Here is a 25255-nt window from a genome sequence, read left to right as displayed (position 1 = left end):
CTTCGAAAAGCCTGTGATAAAGTATGTAGTAGAACAAGGCATTCCACTTCAAGTGAGCTCTTTTTCCGTACTGGATTTTTCTAATTTATTCCAATCCTCTGAACACAACAGAATTTACACAGTTTGAGTATATTACCAGAGATGAAGATCCACAACACAAATGGATCGTAATGTAAAAAGGTCGAGTGGGCACTAAGATCAGACACGTTCACCAGTGTGCTTGCTGACCCTCAGGACACCGCTGTGTGCTCCAGGCTGGCCATGCCAAGCCCACCAATCACGACACATCATTCAATGGCACTGCCAACAACAAAGCTCCCCTTAGAGGCTAAACAGTATCCGATGCCTTCACGCTGTGGAGTCGCTGTTGTCCTTAAATAGAAATTAAGGCTCCACAAGAAAAAAAGATTCCTTGCATCCTGGGTTATCTTACTGCATAAAAAGGGAGCTTGTAAGAAAGATGGGGGTGGAAGGAGGCAGACAGAAGACAGCCACAGCCCTGTGAGACTAGCTGGAGTGTTTACACTCTATCAATGTAACCTGATAAAGCAAAAGTTGTATTATCCAGAACCTGGTGTCAACGCTGAACACACTTTATCTTGCGTTATCTAAATGTAACAAGTAATTCAGACAAGGTTGCCTGACTTTGTATCTGTACAAAAGGAATTTTTATCCATCAACATGATCAACTAATAGTTTAGTAAAATATAAAATAATACCCTGGGATCAGATTGGCCTGATTGAAACTTTGGTCGCCTATTTGCTAGTTATATGTCCTTGCAAAGGTCTTGAAAATGTCAAAAGCCTCATTCTCCTCATGTTTAAAATGGGAATATTCATCCCCATAGGCCTCCTGAGAGGATTAGATGGTTAATGTGTTATCGAGTGTTTAACGCACTGTCAGGCACATGGCATGTGATCAATAAATATTAACCATTGTAAGTATAAAATAGTAGGAACGTTAAATGACAGCTTTTCAACTTAAGAATCCTAGATGATTCCAAACCGAGCCTCCTATGAGAACAGTGAAAAATGAGCCAGTGTTGCAAAACAAAGTAAGAGCATGTTTGGCCTAGGTGTTAACTATGGAAAACACCGGGAAAGCCAAGTTCTAGTCCTGGGCCTGAACTACCTTTCTGTGAAGTCTTGGGCACTGCCCTTCACTTTGCTGGGCCTCCCACTAGCTTCAGAATAAGCTTTGGTAGAATTACTGCTGGATAATATCTCAAGCCCCTTTCAGCCATAACATTCTGGAGTCAACCTCTAGGGCAGCTGTGATGGCAAAGGTCAACCCAGTACATTTCATAAACTGTAATTAGAGGAGAGTGTGATGGGGCCTTTTGGCTGTGTTATGTAATTAGCCCTCTGCCTCAAGGGAGGGAGTGCCTGTGTACAATTATGCAATCACATTCTGAAAGGAAAGGCACTAAGGCACATTGAATCACGGAGAAAAACAACTCTCATTCTTTTGAGCCACAGTTTCCACCTAAGAATGCTGTCCAGGTAATTTCAGTCTGCACCTTCTTAGCACCAAATATTTGAATAGCTCTTTATTTTTGTAATACCTTACAATACAAAGGGCACATTTACATGGGCCGTTCTTATTGGCTTTATATTAAACTGGGGAGCTACATCCCGTTATACCTGTGCTGTAACCTGGTACCTCCCCCTTAGCCTAAAATCCTAGTGCCCAGCTTCAGGATTTTCAAACTTTTGAGTACATAAGAGTCACCTAGGGAGCTTGTTAAAAATGCAGGCCCTCTCCCCTCCACACTGTTTCTTCAGGTCTATCGCGGAGCCCAGCTATGTGCCATTCTCACAGTCTCCCCAAATTCCTCTGATGTCAGTGGTCCACACTGTGAAAAGCACTCTGAGACTCATCATGATTAGCTCTGGGGAGACCATGTGAATGGCTGAGCAACCGCTATCTGAACTGAAGCTTCTGCGCGTCCCCTCATCATCAGGTAGCAAGAAAAACTGATGCACAGTCTGTCTATCCTCTTTCCTAGCACAGAAGTGGAACTGCAGAATTTCTAAGATTTAAGCCAACTTGGGAGTCATAAGCCTTCCTCAAGTTTGCCATGCTAGCCCTTGGCCCTTATACCTAATGCTGCCTCATGGCTTGCCCTGAGCTACTCACTCTCTCCCGTCTCCTCCAGGGTTCCCCTTCCCAGACTAAAAAAGAATCACCCAGGGCTTCCCTGGTGGTGCAGTGGTTGGGAGTCCGCCTGCTGATGTGGGGGACGGGGGTTCGTGCCCCGGTCCAGGAGGGTCCCGCATGCCGCGGGGCGGCTGGGCCCATGAGCCATGGCCACTGAGCCTGCGCGTCCCGAGCCTGTGCTCCGCAACGGGAGAGGCCACAACAGTAAGAGGCCCACGTAATGCAAAAAAAAAAAAAAAAAAAAGAATCACCCAGTGGTCCCAGTTTGTCAAGCATGGAGAATCAGAGTCAAAAGCAATTTTATAAACAATGTATTATTATAAATATTATTATATATATAATATTATAAACAATGTATTTAATTTTATATATGTATTTAATTTTATAAACAATGTATTTAAGGCTCCAGAACATTTCACAAATTAACAGTAGTAGTATCATTCACAGCTCAGCTCAAATGTCACTTCTTCCAGGAAGTCCTCCTTGAAGACAGCCCCTCCTCCCATAATCTGTTTTGGACTTCCCTCCTAGGTGATAACAAAACTTTTGCCACAGGTAGCAGGTATCGTAATGCACCGTAACTGTTTTAGATTGAGCTCCTTGCAGGTAGGTGACATATCTCTATCAACTCTACATCAGCTCCCCTCTGCCTAGCCTGGTTCACTTCCTAATGACCTGGGCTCAACTGCCACTTCCCCAAGAAGCCTTCCCTGACCCAAGTCAAACCTCTTCACACCATAGATGCTCTCGGCACACCATCTTCCTCTCCTCTTCAACACTTAATGCAGCTGCCATATTCCGTGTTTTAGTAACTGGTTGATCAGTGTCTCAGTCCTCTACCAGCTCCATGAAGGCAACAAAGGGAATTAACAAAGAAAGTACCCCCAAGATATCTCTTGAACAAATGAATGGATTCAAAGGTCAATTATGTCAGTCTTGGAGAGGTTGGTCAGAGAATATGCCGTAGGGATAGTTCTACGCCCGACAGGCTGTTTGATCTTCACTGCTTCCTGCTCTTACACTCAAGGAATTCAGTTTCCCCATGCTAGTATTAGTGTGACTGCAAAACTGGGAGAGAAAGGGCCTCTCTGAATGCCACATGAAGACTTTGTTTTTATTGCATAATCCATTTCCTTTAAGCAAGACTCTGGTCTTAATTCTTTAGTCTGACTTTATTTCATATTCTCCTATGACTTCTCTGCTCTACACAAAAAGCAGGGAATTTCTCTTTCTACCATGGCTGGTATTCCATTCAAGGTTAGTTGCAGCTTGGATGAAGTACCCTAGTAGAAAGCCAATGACTGAATCAATGATCTACTTTTGAATAGGGTTTGGGCCTTTCACTTGTGCTCACCTGTCTGAGAAATTTACTTAGTGTTTTTTTGGTTGTAAGGACTCATTTTGCAGGAGTTCACTGGCTCTCACCTACACTCCAACCCAACATGAACCGCACATTTTTACCCGTCATTTGTCAGCTTTTAACAGAGGTTAAGGATTCTATGGTGACAGACAGGCATGGTGGAACCAGAAATGGACATGACTGTACAGCATGCTCAACAGCCCTAACAGCATCTCAGAACAAAAGCTTGCCAATAATAAGTATTTACTACAATTAAAGTTTCTCCAGGATAAACTGGTTTTGGGGGTTTTATTCGTTTGTTTGTTCTTGGCAGACAATAAAGAACTGGGCAGCCTAGGACCTGTATAGTATTGAGAAGAGAAGGCATATTCAGGATTGCAGAACATCCTTTCAAGAAGTTCCAAGTCTCTCAAAACCAAGTATGTAAAAATGTGGTTTCTCAAGTCCAAAATGCCCAAATCTTCCTTTTTCTAGATCTACATACTGTGAAAGTAAAGAGTTAATAAGATAAAGAAAAAAAAACTGGTGGATAAGTCTTAGTCTACTGTCATTCTGGCAGTGGCATTAAGGTACAGTTGTGAAAGGTAATGGGTACATATCCTGATTTCAATGTCAAAAGGCCAAAGATTTAGCCCACATGCTCTAGCTCTCCCTAGTTAACCATTATTGACACGTATACATCAGTTTAGACTTGTAAACTCTAGTTTTTAACCTGTACAATCTGACTTCTGTGCCTCTGTTAAACTTTATTATAATTAATTATGATAAAAATAAAATACTGGTAATCTTGTTGATGACAATGAGGGTAATGGTAGCTGTTTCTTTAACATATTTCACTAAATTTAAAAAATTATGGCAAGCGCTCTACATACACATCTCATCTAATAAAATGATAAAACTACTGTAAGACTACTGCCTCCATTTTCAATTAAGAAAATCAAGAATCAGAATGATTAGGTAAAATGCCTATGGTCAGACAAATAAATGGTAGAACACAGATTTGAACACTGGTGTCATTACCCAGCACACTGTGGGTGCCAGTCTCAAAATACATACCTCTGCCATGTCTGGGGATTATGTCTGGGTTCACACTGCCCCAGCCTCTGTCATCTTAGACAACTTCATGCCACCCAATCTCAACTTCCTAGATGAAGGGTACTAGATACATCCGTTTGCTCTTGTGGTATATCTTAAATCCGTTAGCTACTTTATCCCTTCCAGAACCTTTCTTAGCTTTGTTAGGTTGTTCTTAAGGTGTATCGGTCCAGCTGTAGAGTATATTATGAATGGCCAGAGACAGGCTTTTGACTTTGATTCCAGCACCCTCTATGATTACATCCAGTCTGCCCTTTTGACCACAACCACAATTTGGCTGGTCTTCAAAGAACTGTCTACAGTAACCTGTACACCCATTTACTGGGTTATCACCTGTAATTCTGGATGCTCATCCCTGAGTGCAATTTGAGTTAGTTTTGCCTCATGCTTTTTTTATACAGATGCTCTTTTGCCTCTTTTCAGCACACCTGGCCCACGGCAGCTCAGTATTTCACTCTTAGAAAGACCCAGAAGTTTCACCACATGCAAGATTATATAAAGGTGTTAAAATGGACCAGCCTTAACCAATGTCTAGAGGCCTGGACTGTTTATAGTATCCATGCAAAGAAATGACATTATCTACCCATTGTTTCCTGTCTCTAAGATAATCTCCACCCTTGAGACTGCTTCCTCTGATATCATGTTCATTAGCAATTGTAGGAGGAGGACATATCTGGAAAAATTTTCTATGTCAATTGCATTTATTCACCAAATTCTCATGACAATTGCTCAACTGTTCCACGTTCTCTGACATCTTAGACTTGATTCCGACTTAGGAATATTTAATTGTGCTGTGCATCTAAGTCTACGCAAGCAAGGCAGAGTAGCTGCTGCCCAACTGTCCTGTAAACCCGAGCCATCCATTCAGTTAATACAGCCCTTTCTGGGAAGAATGAGATTACTTCACCCACATCGAGTCTTAGCTATTGGGAATGACCACACTCAAGCATGTACGTATCTGTGCAGTCCTATTCTTCGGTTTAGCTCATTTAGCTCTGGTTCTGCAGCCCATCACCCAATAAAAAAAATTTTATTGGGCACATAAGCAGTTAAAGCCTTTCCCCTATTGGGTAAGGTGCAGAAATAAGTACTCTTGAAAAAACAAAAAGAAATTAGTCTGATAATGAAAAACCACTGAAAGCAATTTACAAACCATTCCCCTGACAGTATATAAACTATTAATATATTGTACATAATTCAGGGTCGGTCCTTTTTGGATTCCTCCCTGCTAAGCATACATCTTTCTAGCAGCAATACTGACACCTGAATCTTTTTCTCGTAGTTTCAGAAGGATATACAGTAGCAAACACAGCTATGCACTGAATAAAGCTGATGGTTTGTATTGTTTATTCAGTGGAATGCCTCTGGTAATTAAAACAAACAAAAAAAAGGTTAATCAAGCAGTTGCGAAACCAAATATTCACAGAAATCAAGCACTTGTGTAAAGCCTAAATTTGTGCTGTGCACCCTTAAATAAACAAACTATGTGATCGCCACAAATAAAAGCGAAGTTAAGTGGTAAAATTATTATTTCCTTAAATAACTATGCAAGCCAAGAAAAAAGTTTTGCAAAATAAAATTGGGTGGAGGATATAATAAAGGCAGAGCCCTGATATCCCAAAGGAGAGAAAAGCAAAAAGAAATTTCAGAAAGGATAACAAATTAGTTTAGCAAAGTCACAGTGAGAGAGGGCAGACAAAAATAAAGGCAAAGGATGTAGTGTCCAAGGAAAGAGGAAGGGGCGAGTGGAAACAGCTGGAATTGTTCAGCTGTGTCAACATTCGGCTGTTTCACAGATTGACTAGCAAAGTGTCATCTGAAACCAATTACATTCCCAAAACCCCACGGACCCAGTTCATAACATTGATTAATCCACATTGTGAAAAAGTCCCCAAGCAAAACTAGAACAGCTGTCAGCCCTTGGAGCTCAAAAAACAGCAACTGCTTAAGAAAAAACAAAAAAAAAGAAAAAGAAAAAAAAAGCTCCTCTTGAAATTTTAGGGATTTTTCAGAAGGTATGCCTACTGAAATGGAAGACATTTAAAACTGTTCCTACCCATGCCTGTTTGAGAACAAATGACTATAATTAGAAAAGCAGGGGTTTCGTTAAAATAAACTGAACGTCCATTCCCAAAATCAGAACATGCTGCCTCCAAGTCTAGAATACCTTGTGTCTTTTTGCTCCTTTTTGGGAATAACACTATGCGTTTCATTTTTTTAAGTGTTTTTTTTTTCCTTCTCATTATTTTAAATGTACTAACCTATCTCCTTTGGGCCCATCAAAATGTAGTTATATTTAATATATTTTCTAGTCAGGACATTTTTAAGACTTTTTGTTACATTTCACAGAGGGAAAAGTATGTACAAAGTCCTTCATTGCAAACATGTAACCTGTGCAGGAGTCAAACATACAAATGGCCACCACACCCCTGCCATGTGTCCACTACTTGCATGGGAGCCTGTAAAGGTTTTCACGCAGCCTTGGCCTTGCCTCTGAAGCTACTGCAGATAGACATCCAGCCACCAGGCACTGCAGAGGTGACCTCAACAGTATATAAATGGCCAAGAAAGGCTCCTTAAGAAGTCTCCATTTCTGTACCTGGCCTGAAATCTCCACAGCGATACCGCAGAAGTTGTAAAAGTCTCTCAACCTTTGGATGGATTTTTCCCCACAGGAATAAAATATATGCTTATTCATTTGTTCATTCATTCAGCAAACATTTATTGAATGTCTGTATCAAATACTGGGTTTCAGCATGTGCATTTTATATATGAGCAAAAGTACGGAAAGGTTTAGTGACCTGCCTAGGGCCATACAAAGAGTTAGTGCTACAGTTTGGACTCAAACCCAAGGCCGTCTGATATCTAATTCGGTTCTCTTTCCAAAAAACATGTTACTACATTATGCTTGACATAGATTTTCATAAGCTAGCTAGGGAGCCCAAAACCATGCAAAATATAGTGCCTACAGGGGAATACATTCCAAGTTACAAAAAACTGGGTACAAATTGGACTTTAAGAACATAGCAATTTATATATTCAGATTCCATGCTAATTTTTCTCCTTTCCTTTCTAAGCATCCCATGAGTAATCTAATGGTCTCCTCTGTCAAAATGCCACTCCGTAAATTTTATGAAACTGAAATATGTCTTTGATACAGTGGTCCTTTTCATCCAAATACTTATGCTTGTGTCTCATAGACTAACCCCCTATCACTAGAACCAGTTGTGACTCTGTAACTCAAACCTTTCAGAGAAATACACACTTTCATTCCACTGGTATATCCTTGGATTTGAAAAAGCAAAGAAAGGGAAAGCAAACCAAGCAACCAACCACAACCCACAATTCACTGTGTCAGGCAAAGGAACCTAGGCATATTCTTCAAATTTCAGAACTGGAAGGTCAGCATTAACAACAGCAACAACTTACTTCAGTTGTAAAGAAGTTGTGTTCCTAAATACTATTCTCCAAACGGTAACATTTTCAGAGCTCTGCAGTAGGTCACACCTCCACTGAGTTTTGTAGTATTTAAGGGAGTCCAAACTCAAAGAGATTGGGGTGGAGTCAGGGTACTCAGAGACAGAGCAATAAGAAACAATTAGTCTCTAGACAGACTCTCCAATTCTTTCTACTATTTTTTTTTCACTCTAGAGGGTATTTATAATTATTGTTTTTTAAATGCTCATGATGTCACAGATAACGAACACAAATGCTCCCAACAGAACTCTTACTACAGTACATGTTTACAAGAGCAAATTACTGTTTATACACGGATAGGATTATAAATGAGGGAAAGAACCTTACAAATTACATGTTACTGAAAGAAAGCCAAAACATTTCCATTTCTTTCTTTTCATGAAAAAAATATTATCTGGATCATGCTCCCTTCTCTCAGTCCCCTCAACGGACACTGAGCAATGGGCATTGATAAGGCTACAAAAAATACAGTCGTAAGTTTATAGTTTTATGATAGGATTTTAGAACATAGGATAATACCCACAGTGATGGGAGCAAAATCACTCATGTTTCAATATTTCAAACTACTCTAAGAATCATTAGAATAGAAAGACTGTAACTTTAAGTACTTGACGGAGAGATCATCTGTCCCAAGAACTACATACATCTATGACCTACAAATAAATCTATCCTAAAAGGTTGACCATTTAACAAAAGGAACTGAATCTTACAAGAACCCAAATGAAGTTTTATATAAGGTGGGGTCTTTTCTCTGTAATTTAGATTAACAAAAAGTTACTGTAAGTTACATTGTTTTTATTTTCTTAGCAACAATATCTATTTTATAAAGCGATCCCTACTCCTAGAACCAGTATTTTTGTGAACTAACATAGGGTCAAGATAGGTATCTACCTCAGGCTACCATATGACCCTAAAGAGGACTGAAGGATCACAGAAACAGTATCTTTCTTATTGGTTCTAATAAGATTTTGAGGATTAAATGAGTTAATACACGTAAAGCGCTCAGAACAGGGTATGGACCACAGTAAAAGTGTTGGAATAATGGTCCATGTTCAGTGTTTCCATTCCATTGGAGTTCCAGGAAAAGTGAGTTCCAGTAATCTATGTCTGGGCAGAGCCAAAGTGGTTCTGCAGCAAATGAAGGAAAGACTATTATAAAGGTATGGCTTCCTATCCGCTTCTCTCCACCATCAAAAGCATCTTTTCTTAACTCATTGCAGAAAAGAAGTTGAACTAGAGTAGGCAGTTCATATGTGCTCAGAACTACAACTGGCAGAGGCCTGGAAATGGTCTCTTCTCTATTGCTTCTGAGCTGTAAATGGCCCCTCTGAGCAGCTTGTAGAGATTCATATGCTAAGAGGCTAGTTTGACTGTGAGGCAAGGTAGAGGGCAGTGAGCAGGTGTACTAGTTGTCACAACAAGCTTCCTCACTGCTTCTGTTTTATTTAAAACCAAGACACTCGATGACCCCGTGGGATTATGAACAGGTCACATCTCAAAGGCATGGATTCTCTCAGGGTTGGAATGGATACTAAATGCTGTCTAGGTCCACTGCCTTGCAGCACTGTCAGGCACTGCTCAGGGCTTCAGATTTCTCAAAAGGCACAGACTGCCTAGCAATGGCACCACTGCTTATATGGTAGGGCCGTGACTTGCCTCAACCCAAGGGAGTTTCAGTGATACTGGCCTAGGGGATAAAGGGAAATGGACGTGTGGAGAACCCGGAGAAAAGTTCTCATATCAGTTTGTCGGGTATCTGACTTAAAGCAAATACTAAGTAGGAACTGGACATGTTGATTTCTCAAGCTACTTCCTATGTCCATACAACTAGACTTCACCCTTCTTTGGATCAGAGACAGGCCATACACGTCAGACCTCCTTTAAGAGAAAAAAACGGTTGGGATTCTTCTGGAGTTACTCAATTTCTGCATGTTTTCCCACCACGAATGCCAGCCATTGCCGAGTTCATTGCTAAATATCAGTGGTATTGGACTCTTTCATTTCCCAGACTATCAAGCAGTCCATTTTGATGAACATAAGATATAGCTTTTTAGTTTCTTATCACCAAAGCTTTGCCATACCACTCATAACTAAGCTTTACTACTAAACATGGATGGCAGTAAGGCTCCAATACCTTCCTGCTCTAGAACATAGACACCTACAGAATGGAGCCTAGGGACAAACTGCAAAGCGTGTGCTTGCTGTTATCTTGAGAAGCAAAGAAAGCTCCACCAGGCCCTCCACCTTCACGCCAAGACACTTTGATCTCGCTCCTTGAGAACTCTTGAAAGGATGAGCCTGCATCTTTAAACGCAGCCTTAGCTGCGGTGCTTAATATATCCATGCTACCCTTTGCCTGCAGGCCTAAAAAGTGAGACCAAAGAATGATAGCAGTGATGTCCATGGGGGAAACTACTTGGGGAATTAAAACTAACCACAAGCTATTCATAAAGGAGTTATGTAATTCAAAAACATACACTGAGCACCTACTGTGTACCAACCCTGCCCTGAAGTAGCCAAAGGTCCACTGAGTGATACAGACATGGGAATAGACGTGGGATACAGGCAATCATTCTGTTACTCCAGGAAGAAACCATTGCTTCTAAACTAAACTCAGGCAGCACATCTACAAGTGGGTCCAAAGAGATTCTTGGCCTGGAAATGGTTCTGGTATTGAAATGCCTTTAAAGAAACAGATCATGTCTACCAATTCCTCACAATTTATCAAAATCACCTTCTTTCCACCAAACTACCTTCCTTCCCATAAGAATAAGTAGAAATTCTCATTATCTTACTGGACTGTTCCAGGGGAAAATGTCATGAAGGTGGTAGACTCCTGGGAATGTTTCTCAGTGTTGAAGCTCCATCTTCTTTGCCTCAGATGAAGTAAAGGCTGTGGTTCCCAAGCTGTGGGCTGCAACAAACTCACAGGAAAGTCGTGGGATATTTTCAATTTTCCAGAGTAGCACAGCGACATGTCAGGAGCAGAAACTGCTACTATTAAGTTCATTGAAACTAACTATTAATAAATTGAATTGTTGGTATTTCTCTTGGTCTAGGGAGTGAAAAAGTTACCAGACGGAAAGGCACCATGAGCTGAGAAAGTGTGGGAACCTAAGGAATGTGGAGTTGGGAGGAGACTGTCTCCATCAGATCTCAATGTCCTCAGGCAGCAGGCTTAAGAGTGTCTCTATCCTTCAAGGTCATCTTGAAAGGAGCTTCCAAGGGAGACTTAATACAGTTCGTCACTGTAACATGTCAGTTCCGATTTAGGAAGAAGAGATGGTGCTAATAAATTTCAGTTAGAGGTAGTCTTGGGATGTCCTTCAAACATGTTTGTGCCTGGCATGTACTATGTGCCCAATAAATGTTAGTTGTGGTGGGGGATGGAGGGTGGTCATCAGCAGCAGCATCTCCAACCAGACTTAGTTGTTGACTTTCAAAATGCTATCTGTTTGAACCTATTTTTTTTCTCCTTTTTACCCCAAGAGCAAATCTTTGCAAGGAGCCATGTAGCTATGCAAAGTTGTCTGTCTATCTAAGCTACCACATGCAGAGAAGTATGACAAACTCAGGTTTTATCCAAGGCACTCAGGGCTGCCATATGTGTTTACACAATACAGACTTAGATTACCACGTGGAAGGCATCCTCTCAAGTTGTATACTATACAACGTGCACAATCTTATGCAGCCACCTTCCTCTGCAATCCCAGAGTCTCACCTGACAGATAAAACATAGTGATGGGTGTCTCCAGCCAAGCGTCATGTTTATCATTAAATGAGTGTCAGCACTGGGCCTCCAGGCAAGTAGAAATGGAAATTCAGGCAGTAATGAGAGAAGAGGACCAGAGTTTGGCTACCATAGGAAAGGTCTCTCAGGATCTCACTCAGGTCTGCTGTGGTGGAGGAGACCGCCCCCCCCCCCCCCGGCAGGGGGCAGAGCATCATAGCTTAAGCAGAAAGGCAGTCGTGTTGATCAGGCACATTAGTGCCTTGGGTGGCTACCTTTTGTAGGCTGGGGATGGCAGGAGGGCAGGGCAGCATCAAGGCACACATCAAGTCCCACCTAGTGGTGGGAGGAGGGCTTCTCATGTGCTAGCAGGTTAGGCCAAAATGTGCTAGATTCTTAGCGTTTTAACCCTAGCAAATCCACCCATTCAACAGGCCCCAGCTATCTCATGAAATAAGTCCCAAACACCAGCCACTCTTAGAGGCATCCATCCATAAGCCCCCTCCCACCTCGTTTCTCTGTGTGCCTCTTCCTATCTGATGACTCTTATTTGTGTTTCCTCCTGACCTCAGCCTTCCCACACTATCTTCTGTTCTGCCCACTCCCTTGGAACTGCCTCAGCACCACCGGCCCAACCAGTTGAGCTAATTTGCTACCCATCCCTGCCGAGTAGGCAGGGAAGAGCCAAGCCTGCCAACGAGGGTCCTAGTCATGGCATTTGGAGAATGAAGAAAGGAAATACTAAAGACAGGATCACACCATTTTATAAATGGTATTGATATAATCGTTACCATTTTCAGAGGGATTGCTTACCTAATAAGGAAGGAACTTCCATCCTCTCATAGTATTTGTACTTTAGAGAAGGAGAGTTCCTACCCTGAAGAGTAGAGAGTTTGAGCATTCTCACATTTGAGAAGAGTTCCGTAGGAATTGTTCAGACCTGCATCTCTATCCTCTGCTCCTTGCTAGCTCCTCCCGTGAGAGGGGTGAAACCAAACAGTACCCTGCAGGCCTTCCCAGGGACAGACACCCTGCCCCAAATATCCCTGCCTCCTGTTTGCAGAAAAGCTTTAGCCTCCTAGGCCTTCCCCGAGTTCCAAAGAGCAAATCTGATGAGAGAAGTAGGAAAGTACAGAAACAAAGGAAAATAGTCAAGTAAGACAAAATAACAATAGCTCAGCCATAAAACAAAGCCAAGGACCTTTATTTCCTCCTCAAGGGCTATAGATAATATCCTGAGCCATGTCCTTGGGTTGTTTTGCAGAGACTGAAACTCCCCACCAGCTGGAAATATGTAACTGCTTACAATCACCACCTAGACCCCAGACTGGCTGGAATCAAAAGTCTGATGATTAAGATTTCCAAAACATCCTCCTCACTATCATCAGTCAGAAAATTGCACATGAGCTGATCGCACACCCTCTGACCCTCTCCTTCAAAATGTCTTTAAAAACTCTTCCCTAAGAGCCATGGGGGAGTCTGGGTCTTTTGAGCATGAGCTGCCCGTTCTCCTTGCTCAGTGCCCTGCAATTAACACTGTACTTTCCTTCAGCAATGTGGTGTCAGTAGATTGGCTTTGCTGCACATTGGGCAAGCAGACCCAAGTTTGGTTCTATAACTGGGGCGTGCCTGATGCGCTGGGTTGGAGCATGGCCATCACTGGGCACGATCACGACAGCAGAATTGCTGTCCTCTCACACAGCCTTCTAGGCTCACCTCCTTCTCTTATCCTGGCATCTGCTAGGCAGGCTCGACTCAGGTTCCTGCCTCTGTGTAGTCTTCACACCCTGACGCTGGTCACAGGCTTGGGGTTCCAGCTTCTCATGCCTGGGCTAGGTGGGGAGGTACCAGGACAGGGAGTCCGACCACAAAATGGAGATGGGAGGACCCATTTAGATTAACATGATTCAGTCTTGTGCTTTATCACCCCTTACCAGAGAAGCCCTACAGTGTGTGTGTGTGTGTATGTAAATGTGTCCATTCAATAAATTAGCCAAGTGCTCTGTCCCCATTGAGCTATGATTCTTGTTGGTAGGGCACCTTCACCCTGGAATCAGTTTGAGTGAAGAGAGTGAGTAAAATCCCATCCAACCTGTATCTCAACTGAGCAGAATGTCCTATGAAACAGATAGGGCAGATATAATTAGCTCTGGTTTTGAGATGGGTAAACTCAGGTCCACCTGGCTTTAGTGAGGTCAATGGATTTTCCCAGAGTCCCCAAAGCTCCTGGAGCAGGGCTGTGTCTTGACCCGAGTCTTCCACGTCTAAACCTCCATCCCTCTTCAGACCACTGCTGCTTCGACTGTGAGCAAGAATCAGTGCCTTTCTCTGCCTCAACACGCATACTCACTGGAGAAGCAAGAAGACTTCTCTTCAAGGCAAGAAAGATCCAGTCTCACCCATATGGTTGTATGGAACCACTGGGCTCCTTGAGCCGCCATGCAGCCCTAAAACATCCAAAGGCAGAAGTCATCATGCTGCTACCCTGTGGAGGTAGCTGAGAGGCTGTGTCAAAGCTTGTCCTTGGGCTTCCCTGGTGGCGCAGTGGTTGAGAGTCTGCCTGCCGATGCAGGGGACACGGGTTCGAGCCCTGGTCCGGGAAGATCCCACATGCCGCGGAGCAACTAGGCCCGTGAGCCACAACTGCTGAGCCTGCGCGTCTGGAGCCTGTGCTCCGCAACAAGAGAGGCCACGACAGTGAGAGGCCCGCACACCGCGATGAAGAGTGGTCTCTGTTTGCCACAACTAGAGAAAGCCCTCGCACAGAAACGAAGACCCAACACAGCCAAAAATAAAAATAAATAAATTAAAAGAAGGCTCAACATTTAAAAAAAGAAAAAAAAGCTTGTCCTCATCTCCAGGAAGCTCAGTCCTCACCCTTCTAGTCTTGCTAGTACCCCAAGTCTCCTTTCCACAGCAGAAAGTCTGCAGAGGTGTAAGAGGGCCAGAGGGGTGTAGACCTGTGCTTCTCATACATAAACATGCATCAGAATTACCTGGAAGGCTTGTTAATGCACAGATTGCTGAGCCTCGCCTCTCAGAGTTTCTGAGAGTAGGGCCGAAGAATGTGCATCTAACATGTTCCCAAGTGAGGCTGAGGCTGCTAGTTGAGGGACCACTCTGAGAACCACTGACATGTAGTGACTTGTTTCTTCTCAGGGCCTGGCTTACTGGTCCACACATAGCAGATACTTATTGAGAAACATCAAGGAGGGCGTTCACTGATCATCTTACCAAAATCATTTAAGCAGCTTCTGTCTTCAGCTTTGTTTTAGACCCAGTGTGGTGTAAGTTAGATAAAGGTCTCTGCCCTTTAGAAACATATAAGCTAAAGATAGACACAATCCATGTGGACAGGCATAGAAAGATACTACTACTATATTCTGATTATAATGAATCCCCCAGAATAAAACAGAAGGCTTACAATGGAGACTGCAAGTTTCCTGGGGAGGTCTCCAAAGATTGTGCTTTCTAATTTTCAGTGATACCATCATGATTCTGAGGATCACTAAGCAGCTGTTACAACTGTGTTTAATTACAGTCCTGACGTCAGATTGAGAGGCTCTGACCTATTGACATTTGAGTCCTTGACCTCCACGGAGTAGCTCTGACAGGCAGAAGTGGCTGCAGAAGGCAGTGACAGAAATGGGTTTAAATGCCAAGAGTCATGACATCAAAGATCTGTGAACTGTTGAGCTACACAGAGGAATCATCAGAATAATGATCATTTTTCTCTACCCTCTCCCTCGCTTGTTCGAAGAAAAGAGGCTTAATTGCTTCTTGAACTACACACGAGTGGGCTGTTGACTGTGGCTGTAATTCAGCACAGAGAAGCAAGGAAAACCCTAAAATGGACTTTGTTGAGGCAACGTCTTAAATGGAGAAAATGCTGCAGTGGGATTGGCAGGCACAGGACACCGCTAAGTAGAATGAGAACAGCTTAGTACATGGTCAGCAGTTGAAGTCATCTTTAATTGTAAATCATACCAGTGTGATCAAGGAGGACATATTTTTTAACTGGGGAGGGGGTAAGAAGGAGAAAGATAGGGGGGGAAAGGGAATAGAAGTCTCCCATTATGGACGACCTAGCAGCTTCAGATTCCTAAAGAAGATGACACCGCTTCAGGAAATTGGGGAATTCTGAATTCAGTCCTTTGCTCTTTACCATCTTTCTACATCCACGCCCAGGTACACTATTACATCTTGAGGAGTCTGAATCACTTCCTCCCATCTGGAATGCACCTACCTAGAAAGGGTTATGGACTTGGAGAGGCAGCAACTGTCTGCCCATACTGCCCAGTTCTCCAGCCATTCCACTCAAAGTCATGGCCACCTCTGTATGCACAGCACTGGCTACAGGGACTAGGAAAGGGATGTCGGCAACTGAGAAGCCTACTGCCGACTACGTGCCTCCATGTTCATCTAGGAAGGGTGTAGACCTTCCAAGGAAATCTCCTTTTCAAAAATGTGCTTTCTGACTTCTCTGTGCTGTTAGGTCCCTGAAATAAAAATGAATGCCCAGCACTTCTCTGAAGCCTTCCATCCCACTCCATCCAGAGGCAGCTCTTCTTTCCTTAAGGGCCATTTGAACTACCCTGCTGGGTAGCTCTTCCATTTCTCTACCCTCCCATGTGGACCCGCCCTCTCACCTGAACTACATCCCCTGCACCGGGGGAGGACAGAGGGAGGGCCCCCACTCCTGTCCTCCACAGAGTGGCTATGTCACATCCTCAATAACACTGAACTGCAACCTTGTTTGCAAAGTAAGTGGAGAGAGCAACCAAGCGATACTCACTCCCTAGTAAAACGATCCCTGGATAATAGATAATAATTGGTATCTACTGAGTACTTACTATGCATGGAGTCCATATTAAGGGCTTTAAACAGATTCTCTCATTCAGTCCCAACAATAACTCTCCTAGTAGATACGACCATGATCTCCACTTTACAAAGAAGAAAACTGATGCACAGAATAAATAAATTATGGAAGTCATAGTCATAGCAGTAAGCTTGTGATGTGAATCCACATCTCCTTGAGTTCAGTGTCCAAGCTTTTATACTGTATGACCAGAAGCCACACCAGAAACGGGGCATGTCCTACACTGGGACAATTTGAAGGAGGGTATGTGTTCTCATCTGCCTCATAGAGTCAAATGCTTAAATGTTTACTACGCGTTGGGCAATGAGCTGGATGCTCTTCATACAATACTTGGAAACTTTACAGCAACTCTAAAAGGTGAGCTGTTTTATCCTCATTTAACAGACAAGAAAACGCTGAGTCCATGTGACCGAGTAACTTGCCTAATGTTTCCCCGGGGCGGTGGGTACAGGACATGAAATTAGAAAGCCCACGTGCCTCCCACTCTGAATTCTTGGTTCCAGTTGTCCAAGATTCCCTTATTAACAAATTGCAGATTTATTACCATCATCCTCCTGACTAGCACAAAAAAATACTAACTCTAATCCAGGACTATTCTAAGATAATAACCTTGAAGATCTTATGAATTCTAAGCATCAGAAATGATGCCACCAATTCATTTAGACAGTGTCTTCAAATTCTCATATAAGGGACTTCCCTGGTGGCACAGTGGTTAAGAATCCGCCTGCCAATGCAGGGGACACGGGTTCGAGCCCTGGTCCGGGAAGATCCCACGTGCCGCGGAGCAACTAAGCCCGTGCGCCACAACTACTGAGCCTGCGCTCTACAGCCCACGAGCCACAACTACTCAGCCTAGATGCCACAACTACTGAAGCCTGCGCACCTAGAGCCCGTGCTCCGCAACAAGAGAAGCCAGTGCAATGAGAAGCCCGTGCACCGCAACCAAGAGTAGCCCCCGCTCACCACTAGAGAAAGCCCGCACGCAGCAACGAAGACCCAACACGGCCAAAAATAAAAATAATTAAAAAACAGAATGCTCAAGTCAAAATGTCATTGTTGAATTCCTTCCAAACTCTTACAAGAAGGACAGAAAAGGTAGTTAGACGTAGAGAAGCATCTCAGTTAGTAAGTGTTGATTGAGAAGGTATAATGTGCCTGCTCCATTCTAGGCACGGGAGGCCTACCTGAAGAATCACCCTGTTCCTCATCTTCAAGGAGCTGGTGGGAAGCTGGGGCACAGAGACGCTCAGAAAACACCATATGGATTATTGGGTTCCACGAGCTTCCCTCTTTCTGGCTGGGGCACTTCTGGATGGAGGTGCTGAAGAGCTCATGTTCTGAATCAGACTCGGTCTGAAACCTGGCTCTGGTGCTTTCTTTACTGTGCTTCTGTGAGCAAGTTACTCGACCTCTTGCAGACTCAGTTTCCGTATTTGTAAATGGAGACAACAGTATTTATAACAGGAAGCCAGTCTTGTAGCAAGGGGCCAGCACGTGACCAGCATGTAGCCAGGACGATTAAAGTCAAGGGCAGCACGCAGTTCACTAGAAGGGAGCTGGCTGATTCTGCCCCATCACAGGCAGCTCAGGAAGCCACTAGTTCCTGAGAGCTTCCCTCTCTTACTTCTCCAGGGCTTGGAACTCCTTGGCTTGCTTCCAATTCCCACTTCCCTACCTCTGAACCCCGTGCAAACTTCACAGGGTTAACCTCTATTCATGCTTCGCCTCAGCCTAAACCTCCTTTCCCATTTTTCCCTGAAACTCCCACTCCATCACAAGAGGTGTGATGCTCTTAAACACCCCAGATGCTCTCAAAGCACCTAAACTTACCCGTAACTCAGGAGCTGTCACTCACCTTGAGAGTCCCTACGTGCTTGCCTACCCCCCTTACTAGAGTGTATGAAACTGGAAGGCAGGACCACAGGCGGGGCTCTCTCAACTCCAACTTTAATAATGGACAGTAGCAGGTGTTGAATAACCATTTGTTTAGAAGATACATGAATGAATGCAAATAGATACCATGTCTAAACCTGCACAAATATGCCCTTAATAAAAAGTACATGGCTCAAATGTGGCATCGAATTCTGCTGTCCTGTCTTGTGCCTGGTGTCATTACACCTCTGGATAAGTAGAGACGATTGTGGTGTCACTCTGAGGCCTTTCTAACATGACATCAGCTGCTTGTCCTGCACCCGGTGGGTACGGCATACGTTATGAGGTTTGGCTGACTTTCTCTTAGCTCGCCGTTGGTCGATACGGGTGTTCACGTGGATGCAATTCAGATGTTTATGCCAACTTCGGGCATAAATAAACGTGGAAGGAATTCGGGTCAGTCCAACCATTAGTAACAGTATCTTCTTGCTCTTCTGGGAGCTGCTTCAGATTTTGGTTTCATCCCCACCTCTACATAAAGAGACTGGGATGGGACTGCAGCTTCTAGAATTACAACCATTTTGTCAACTTGTCATTTGCCTCACTGTCTGTGTCTCTCCCTCTGGGTCCAGAGACATTTTGCACGGGAAGAAAGCAATAAAGTGAACACAGGGCCGATGAATTCTCCAATCTTCAAAGTACCTTGTTCTGTCCCACAGAACATACATATTTCTGGCAAGCACCATGGAGAGCCTCACATCTGTTACCTCCTGCACTGCTGGGAATCAAAGCATGTACCCCCATGAGATGTTTTCTAAAGGCCCAAGGGCACTGGGCCATCTTATCCTCACTCCCTTGGTGAGCTTCCCTGACTACATGAAAATACCTGAAAAGGCTAACTTTGTCTGTTCCGTATTGCCTTAAAAATAAGAATACTCTTAACCTTTAGGAATTTATATTTGGAAAAAGGAAATGAACTAGATACAGCTTATAAAAAAAGGGCAGGAGGGTGAGTCATTTTTCAAATGATTTACAAGTTCAGGATGGAAACATACATACATATTTTCAGCTACTGAATATGAACTGATCTGTTTCATTATTTCTCAGTGTATAAACCTTTCTTGGTTATATTTTACTTTTCAAAGAAAACTGAGTGGAGCCCATAGCAGGTGCTAAAAACCTACTTGATTAATAGTAACCAGAACTTACAATCCATAATTAGTTAGGATTAGCCCTGAGAATAATAACTAAAATCTGAGAAAACGGGGAGCCAGAAGACCCATATCTAGATTTCAGCTTTACCACTTACTAATCATTTCCAAAACACAAAGATAACACACAGTCCATTCACAGATCTGTTGTGATGATCATACGTAAAAGAATTTTGTAAAGTGCTGTATGTCTCAGTAGTAACCGAGATCTTTCTAGTTCCTCATGATGGAAGGGCAAATGCCAATGGCGTTGCTCTTTCAGAGAGAGTTACACCAACATATTTTTTTAAAAAATGTTAAGGTGTGTTTATAATAAACCCCCATCAATGATTTCTTTAGGTTTCTTTTGGCTAGGACATTCTAGAATCCTAAGAGAAAAGGTATAATACAAATCATTTACTTGATCAGTTGAATATTGAGTCAAAGAGTCAGAAAGTGCTGTCATTAGAAGAAGCTTAGAAAGCAACTAGTTCTAATCCAACCTTTTCATCACTTGACCAATGCAGAAAGGGAGGCAGAGAGAGGCTGAATAAATTCCCCAAGAGGACACAGAGAATCACGGAACTGGGTTTAGATGGGAGGGCCCCTGACTCCTGCAGTGTTCCCCACCTGCAGTGCTCCACGCTAAACAAAACCTTCCTTTTCAGCTTTCCACATGAAGGCAGCATCTGAGACCACAAAAGCATCCCTCTCCAAAAGCTGTGGAAACTGTGAAAGCCGAGTCCGGCAGTGGTGGGTGGCATCCGAGAGCTCACGGCGGGATGCTTTCTCTGTACGTCCACAATAGGCGGAAGGGACTCACACCCCCTCTTGAGGCTGGACCTGGCTTCCCTCCCCACCACTCCAGCACCTCAATGGGTCATATCAGCTTCAACGATAGCAAGCATATTATTAAAATCCCAGGCAGAATCCAAAGGAAAAGATCTAGATTATGCAATGTCTAGTTCCAGGAGGTGTCAGAGAAAAGAGGAGTTCTGTTCCTTATCTTACGTGGGCCTGAAGCTGTTCCCCAAAACACAGCTGTGCACACTCACGGACCTTTTGGAATGGGGTAGTTCATTTCTTAGCCTCTCTAAATCTGAGGCTGGAAACCTCTGTCCAAAAACGCTATGCATTTCACAAAATCCTCTGGTGCAAGAAAAGCCCAATCTGAACAGACCCAAATAACCCCAGAATACACTGGTGCTGGCACATCTGTCGCAGTGTTTGTTCATGTGGAAAAGGAATCTGCAGTGCTCTAACACTAAAGGGGAAAATTAGCAGAGAAAAGGAAAAACACCTTGGCCTGCAAGTCCCTCCACCTCTCCCAAGCATTTTCTCCTGGGGATGGCTCACCCCCAGGAAATAAAACACATCAGTCTCATTACACAGGACATGTAGAAGATTGGAGTACATAGACCTCTCTTGATGATCAAATCCAATCAGAGTGATATTAAGAGCATAAACACCCCAAGCCACCCCTGCACGGAAAACCTGGGGCTGTTTCCATCCCTTCCTGGTTTAACTATTGTTCAAGGACAGGACTCAGCTGGATGGAAGCAGGCAAGAGGCTTTCCACCACGGAGATGATTGCCTGCGGCCACCTGAAGTGACAGATACCCAAGGGTTCAAGGGAGCTCTCTCACCCCGATGGGGCCCAGGAGGGACTGTCTAGGCCACTCCCCTCACTCGCATTTTCCGCTAAGTCTCTAGGTGAAGGCGAACAAATTACTTCCTTTCTCTACTTTAGAATGCTCTGGTCTATTTAGCTCTTTTCAGGGTTAATTGGAAAAGCACAACATTCTTCTAGACTCTATTAACCATGCTTGTGAGAAGCCCATCAGGCTGCTTTCACCCCACATGGCAAGAAAAGACGTTCTAGGCACTGACTGTACGGACCCAAAGACGAAAAGTGAGCGCCAACTGCAAAGCCTCTCTGGGAAAAGCACAATGCTGACTCGCTGAGGTCTCTTCTTCAAGGTCAAGGATGATCACAGGAGATGGATAATGCATTTGACCTTTCTTAGAGGTGCCTAGATATTGGGAAATATACCACATTTTTCTTTGTGACTTGCTGTATCATTTTAGAAGTGTGTGTGTGTGTGTGTGTGTGTGTGTGTGTCTCATTTTCTAAATTTCAAGTAGTCTATTGCCAGTCTGAGTTCTCTTGGCAGAACCTTCAAGTGTTCTCAGTAACAGATGCCTGGAGGAGAAGGATGCTAGGAGTTCTGAAACAGAGCAATGCACAGAGTTGGGGAAGCAGCTGCTCTGCTCTAGTCACTGTGTATACAACTTCACCAAAAGTGTTTAGGAAACAGATCATTCTGGAGCCTATACCACCTATTCAAAATTCAGGCCCTTTTAGTTCCGCTCATTTTTTTCCCTATGCTGTTTGTTTTCTGCCATGAGTTTTAGCAATCTGTTTATGTTTTGTGTATGTGCATGTACGTGCCTGCGTGTATGTGTGAGCTCCTGTGTGTGTTTCCCTCTCCAGCCCGACTGAATTATCCCCAAGTGACTCTTAATCCTCAACAGTAATTCCCAGTGATTGCACTGACATGATGGTAATGGGGGAGCCCATTCTCCTCCCACCCCTCCCCACTCCCTCCCCCTTTGTCGCTAAGCTCAGCGAGGATGCTCTAGGGAGCTGTTTATTTACAAGATGAAGTTCGACAGCAGGGTCAACCAGGCTTTAAAATGGACTGAGGCTGCCTAGGGTAGGAAGAGAGCTCGCAGTCACAAAGCCTTCCATTTCTCCTCGCACCCAGCATCCCTCCACCATGGCATAAATGGCGGTCCCAAGACATCACTCTTTCCAGGGCTCTTGGCCTCCCCACAGTCCATCTGGATCGGCACTGTCACTGAACAGACCACTGGACTAGGAATCAGACCACCAGATCCCCACCTCCATCTAGCTGTTTTATGTTAGGCAAGTTTCCTGCCTTCAATTTCCATAAGCATAAAAATGGACTATACAGAGCTGACTGGTGAATCAAGCAGAACCTCTAACACTTTACCACGCCTAATAATCACCTGGAGGCCTTTATTAAGACAGATTCCTCAGCCCACCTACAAAGGTTCTAATTTAGTAGTTTGGCCATAGGGGCTGAGAATTTGCATTTCTAACGTGCTTCCTAGTGATGCTAATACGGCAGGTCTGAGGACCACATTTTGAGAACAGCTGGCCCAAGCTATCTTCCAAATATTCCACTGTTCTATCCCCATACTCACTGGCACTTGAGAAGTCAGAATATTTGGTTGCCTGACAAAAGTCACAGGCCTCTCCCGCACTTACACTTTTTCTCTTGCTCCCAACGTTTGCTCACTTATTTGCAAAGACAAGCAGCAAAGACATGGGTGAGGAGTGCTACTGGTTTAACTTTCAGCTGTCACCAGTTGCTACACTTGTGAGGGCATCTTGAACACCATTTGAAATTATAAGATGGAAAAAACTTGAAATAGCAAAGGACGAGGAATAAGAATATGTTACACAGGCTCCACCTGCCAAGTTGTTATCCTGGGTCATATTTTTTGCCAACTGCATAAGTCCCCTGAAACACTGCAGTGTAAATGTGGTGGTCTAACTCACTATTTGGAGAAGCATAAAAAAAACCTCCAAAGCAATATAAATAGAAGTATTACCTGGTACACTCTCAGATATTTACCTTGTTCCTAGCTCTATAATCCTTTTCGTACTGTGAAACCTTTCTGCCATACGGCAACCTGACAATCACCCATGAGATATCTGTAACGTCCTGCATGCATAGGTCCATATTTACAATTACGTGGCCTGGTGTGAAATGGAGAACGCGCCGCGTGGTGATGCTGGGATTATGTCTAAGAGGAATTCTGATTCTAAGCTCCTGCATTCAGATGCCTAAACATTTCTGCTCATCTGAAACTCTACTTATTCAAATGCAAGGGCTCATGCTACGACAAGAGTTTTAAAAGAGAAATTAGAGAAAATAAGTCAGGGTAATGCCACCAGATCAGTGTTTCTCCTTTCCTCTCTGCAATTTTTCGCTGTAGTGAGCTGCTGTTATTAGGAATGCATCATATGCCTTTGATGAACTAAAATCAAATAAATATTAGGAATCGTGGCCAAAAAAAAAAAAAAGAATCATGGTACTGGCACAAAGAATAAAATTTTGATTTACCATTTTATACTGTAGCTTACAATTTGATTTGGCCACTTCAGAAACTGCCAACTAGAATGGGAGCCAGATAAGAGGTCCATTCCCAACAGGTCTGAAAAGGTTTTTTCCACAATTACCCAAAATTTTTTGGAAAAATCTGTATTTGTTTGAATCAGGAAGTTAACTATAGCCTGCTGCCTATTTTTGTAAATCCAGTTTTACTGGAACACAACGCCTCTTATCTGTTTATGTATTGCCTACTGTCACTCTATAAGGGCAGAGTTGAATCTACGGAGAGTATATGACTTACAGAGCCTAAAATATTAACTATCTAGCCCTTTAAACAAAAATTCTGCCAAACCCTGGTTTAAGTAATAGAAAGAAAATAATGACAGCAGTTTCAACCTTAAGATGTGATATGTAACATATACTCCAACCAATTACCTTGTAAATTAATTACAAACCTGTTTGATCAAAAACTCTATCAGCCATTATGAGAATCTACTCCTTTTTCCTGACTCTCAGTAATGTCTTCAAATGTAAAGTAACAATGCTTCGAAATTCACTCAACTGTTTAACAAACTTTTGAGAGGCTATTCTATCCAGAGGGCTAAGATCAATCTAAGGACTGAAAATTTATTCATATGCCAGGTCCACCAAAAAACAAAAGCAGAGCCACACTCAACATGAACTTCTGAGTGTGATTTGAGTCATATAAAAACAACATATGAGAAAGAGGGCAAACTGGATTTTTAGAAGCCGTAAGTTGGCACTTGGCAGATAAAATGCCATCTCAGATAATCACATTTGATTGTCACTAATGTTAATATATGTCGATTAAGAGTCGAGAGCTGCACACCAGAGGTTAGGTTTACTGCTCAGATGCAGATGTTTGCTATACTGAATCTCTGCCATAACCCTGTGGGAATGGCATTTTTTTATGCATTCTGCAGTGAATTTATGGCCGGGGAGCCATAAATGTTATAGTTCTTCAAACCTTTTGCTTGTGGAGATTGTCAGTGATTGAAAAGTAGAGAGACACAGATGTCTTCTGCTGGCGGGCCATTTCCAGACCCGCTCAAGGATGCAGCCTACGCCAGCTCCTGAAGTTCAGGCCATCTGAATTATCAATGCCACACTGGTTTACAATCTCTCACTATTGACTTGCTTCAGTTCAGATATGCAGAAAGTTATCAAGGCCTGTATGTGCCAGGTTCTGGGCTAGGCCCCGAGACGAGGCTCCTGACCTCAAGGCACTCACACACTGGCCAGGGTACATACAGGTCATACACACAGTATGGTATGGAAAGTGCTATAACTATCACAGAGCTAGGCAGAGTGTCATGGGGGCTCTG

This window comes from Delphinus delphis, chromosome 2 (genome assembly GCF_949987515.2).
Source record: "Delphinus delphis chromosome 2, mDelDel1.2, whole genome shotgun sequence".
Taxonomy (NCBI): domain Eukaryota; kingdom Metazoa; phylum Chordata; class Mammalia; order Artiodactyla; family Delphinidae; genus Delphinus; species Delphinus delphis.
Note: the sequence above shows the minus strand (reverse complement) of the source record.